This window comes from Salvelinus sp. IW2-2015, linkage group LG10 (assembly GCF_002910315.2).
Source record: "Salvelinus sp. IW2-2015 linkage group LG10, ASM291031v2, whole genome shotgun sequence".
NCBI classification, from domain to species: domain Eukaryota; kingdom Metazoa; phylum Chordata; class Actinopteri; order Salmoniformes; family Salmonidae; genus Salvelinus; species Salvelinus sp. IW2-2015.
In genome coordinates, this window is record NC_036850.1 from 19,548,859 (window position 1) to 19,553,614 (window position 4,756).

Sequence of the window (4,756 nt, forward strand, 5' to 3'; positions counted from 1 at the left end):
AGAGAGATAAGGAACTGGGGGGTTACGGTCTGAGGAAAGGAGTTGGGTTCCATCTCGGGACGTGCTGGACCGTTCGTTGATTGATGATTTCTCCGTTGCGCCAGGGTTTCTCCTCGAGTGCGCAGGAGGCGCTCGGTGAGTGGGGGGGTACTGTCATGTTTTGTCATTTATTTTCATGTCTTGTGTCTGTGCTTCTCTGCTGGGGTCTTATTTAGGGTTCTTTCCCTCTTTCTCTTCTCTCTCTCTCCTCTCCTCTCATCCTCTCCGTCTCTCTCTTATGCGTTCGTTCTGGTCTGAGTTTTCTCATTCTCCTAACGACCATCATTTTCTTTCACACCTGTCCCTATTTTGCCCTCTGATTAGAGTCCTATTTTCCTCGTTTTGTTTTTCTTCGCTCCTGTGCTTGCGATTCTTGTTTGATGTTTGCTGTCTGCGTCTTGTTCCGCCCTGTCGTGTTTTTGCCTGGAATAAAGACTCTGTTTCTTTAAGTCGTTTTTGGGTCCGCATTAATCAGCATAACAATGTTACTCTTCTCAGGTTTCCATCAACCTTTTTATGCACGTGAAGAACATGTCGGATAGAAAATGTGTCAGGACGTCTGATAGGAACACAGATTTGTCGTAAACTTTCCAAATGTTTGACATAACTAAATAAATAGAAAGGTGGGATCTTTGGTTCTGTAAAATGTATTATGCGACAGATGGTGGTGGAAAGGCTTTTAAGTGAAATATTGATTTAATAACCATATTGAAGCAATCCTGCAGTCCGAGATGAATGTGTGGTCCCACTCCGACTTTGGAAACGTACAGTTTATTAGGCTACAGATAATGAACTCCACAGCATGGTGAAAGTGCAAAGTGATGAGTTTGATGCTCCTTTCCAAAAATATTGAGGGTCTTATTTTTTCTATTGGTAATTAGTCTAGCGGCAGCTGTCTAACTTGTAGTATTCTGGGTCGAATTACCGACTGGGGGACCCATTGATTTTGTAAGTCACACTCCCTCAGTATCTTATAAAAACAGCTAACATTTTCTCCACTATGTCAAATGTGTAGAAATGTTGCTTAGGGCCCCAAAAAGCTAGGGCCGGCTCTTGGCTGTATTTGTGGGTATGGATGTGGGTACTCGACCCGGAGCCACTGTTGTCCCCATGATAAATTCAGATTTTCTTTTGTGGCCCACAATATATTAAGTTAGGCTATACGCATGTATCTACGAGCTGTTGGCTAGAGTGCATGAGCAATACCAGAGTGGGCACCTTCGTTATATTAACTCAATATTTTTGTAACACAAACCATCAGTAAAAATGTGATGGAACCAATTTAACATTTAAATCTCTGATTGTGGTCAGACTCGCTCGTGGGGACACCTACTGTATGCTTGCGCCTTTTTTCAATGCTAATTTGAATGTCATTGAGAAAATAGAGAAGTGTCCTTTTTTTTCTCACATCTTTCTGAATTTAAAAGTAATCCTCAAAGTAATCATCTAGTTTTTCAAAAGTATCTGTAATCTGATTACAATATTTTTGCTGCTAACGAAATGGATTACAGTTATCGTTTTTTTGTAATCCTTTTACATGTAACGGATTAGATTAATCGTTACTCCCAACCTGCCTTTCGTGTACAAGGGGGTCTATGACATCATCCTATCTAGAGTTCTATATCTATGATCACAATGTGTATTTGTACAGTTCTTAAATATATAGGTATTATGGATATATTGTCACATTTGACTTAAAACATTGAGTGCTACTGCTTTCTGTGTAGTGAGTGGATATATGGCATTTTGCAACAGAATCTTTTGAAATGAAACCATCTAATGATAGATTTCAAACACTACAGTGGGGAGAAAGTATTTGATACACTGCCGATTTTGCAGGTTTTCCTACTTACAAAGAGCATGTAGAGGTCTTGTCATTTTTATCATAGGTAACTTCAACTGTGAGAGACGGAATCTAAAAACAAAATCCAGAAATAAAATTGATATGATTTTTAAGTAATTAATTTGCATTTTATTGCATGACATAAGTATTTGATCACCTACAACAGTAAGAATTCGGCTCTCACAGAGCTGTAGTTTTTTCTTTAAGAAGCCTCCTGTTCTCACTATTACCTGTATTAACTGCACATGTTTGAACTCGTTACTGTATAAAGACACTGTCCACACACTCAATCAAACAGACTCCAACCTCTCCACAATGGCCAAGACAGAAGAGCTGTGTAAGGACATCAGGGATGAAATTGTAGACCTGCAAGGCTGGGATGGGCTACAGGATGATAGGCAAGCAGCTTGTGAGAAGGCAACAGCTGTTGGTGTGCAATTATAAAAAATGGAAGAAGTTCAAGATGATGGTCAATCCCCTCGGTCTGGGGCTCATGCAAGATCTCACTCGTGGGGAATCAATGATCATGAGGAAGGTGAGGGGGATAGCCCAGAACTACACGGCAGGACCTGGTCAATGACCTGAAGAGAGCTGGGAAACAGTCTCAAAGAAAACCATTAGTAACACTAGCCGCCATGGATTAAAATCCTGCAGCGACGCAAGTCCCCCTGCTCAAGCCAGGGCATGTCCAGGTTCGTCTGAAGTTTGCCAATGACCATTGGATGATCCGAGGAGGAATGGGAGAAGGTCATGTGGTTTTGTGAAAAAATAGAGCTTTTTGGTCTAAACTCCACTCGCCGTGTTGTGAAGGAAGAAGAAGGATGAGTACAACCCCAAGAACACCATCCAACCGTAGAGGCATGGAGGTGGAAACATCATTCTTTGGGGATGCTTTTCTGCAAAGGGCAGGGGGCTGCACTGTATTGAGGGAGGATGGATGGGGCCATGTATGCGAGATCTTGGCACAACCTCTTCCCTCAGTAAGAGCATTGAGATGGGTCGTGGCTGGGTCTTCCAGCATGACAACGACCCGAAACACAGCAGGGCAACTAAGGAGTTGCTCGTAAGAAGCATCTCAAGGTCCTGGAGTGGCCTACCAGTCTCCAGACTGAACCCAATAGAAAATCTTTGGAGGGAGCTGAAGAGTCCGTATTGCCAGCGACAGCCCGAAACCTGAAGGATCTGGAGAACGTTGTATGGAGGAGTGGGCCAAAATCCTGCTGCAGTGTGTACAAAGCTGGTAAGAAGTACAAACCTGGTCAAGAACTACAGGAAACGTATGATCTCTGTAATTGCAAACAAAGGTTTCTGTACCCAATATTAAGTTCTGCTTTTCTGATGTATCAAATACTTATGTCATGCAATAAAATGCAAATGAATTACTTAAAAATCATACAATGTGATTTTCTGGATTTTTGTTTTAGATTCTGTCTCTCACAGTTGAAGTGTATCTATGATAAAAATTACAGACCTCTACATGCTTTGTAAGTAGGAAAACCTGCAAAATCGGCAGTGTATCAAATACTTGTTCTCCCCACTGTACATGTCTGTCATTTAATAACCATGCCCTGATGGGGAAAAACACACATCTCTGTCTTTATTTCATCATGTCAACTGTCTATTTGGGGCTACGGTTTGTTTTGGGCAGGACAGTAGTAACACTGTCAAAAACAGGATGTGATGCTGAGGAAATTCCGAAGTTTCATTTCCAGTCAGAACTGTTAGTCAGGAAAGGAGAACTGGCATCTCAGCTGGCTTTCTCTGCCAACAAAACATTACTGTGCTGCAAGTTTATAATGTTAAACTGAAACTAAAACAAATATTAATCATGAAAAAAATGTATGCTCATACAGTTATACTGACTCTACACACACTCATCATGAAACACTGCTGCTACTCTATTCATCATATATCCTGATGCCTAGTCACCTTACCCTTATACATATCTACCTCAATCGATCCAGTATCCCTGCACATTGGAAATATGGTACTGGAACTGACCCTGTACATAGCATGCTTACTTACTTTATCATGTTCTTTTTATTTCCATATCTCGTGGGTTTTTGTTCTCCCTTGATTAATGCATTGTTAGGGTTAGAGCTCACAAGAAAGGTATTTCACAGTTAAGATCAAATTCTTATTTACAATGACAGCCTACCCCAGCCAAACCCGGATAACGCTGGGCCTATGGTGCACCGCCCTATGGGACTCCCAATCACAGCCGGATGTGATGCAGCCTGGATTCAAACCAGGGACTGCAGTGACGCCTCTAGCACTGAGATGCAGTGCCTTTGACCGCTGCGCCATTCGGGAGCCCAAACTGTACTTGTGCATGTGACTTGAAACTTGAAATAAAGTAATTAACAGACCTATTTGAAAAACTTAAAGTATACTGAAACTATTATCTTTGACTAAAATTTAATAAAAAACATCATCAAATCAAATCAAATGTTATTGGTCACATACATATATTTAGCAGATGTTATTGCGGGTGTAGCGAAATGCTTGTGTTCCTAGCTCCAACAGTGCAGTATTATCTAACAATTCACAACAATACACACAAATCTAAAAGTAAAAGAATGGATTTAAGAAATATATAAATATTAGGACGAGCAATGTCAGAGTGGCATTGACTAAAATACAGTAGAATAGAATACAGTATATACATATGAAATGAGTAAAGCAGTATGTAAACATTATTATTAAAGTGACTAGTGATTCATGTCTATGTATATAGGGCAGCAGCCCCTAAGGTGCAGGGTTGAGTAGTCGGGTGGTAGCCAGCTAGTGATGGCTATTTAACAGTCTGATGGCCATAAGCTGTTTTTCACTCTCTCGGTCCCAGCTTTGATGCACCTGTACTGACCTGCCTTC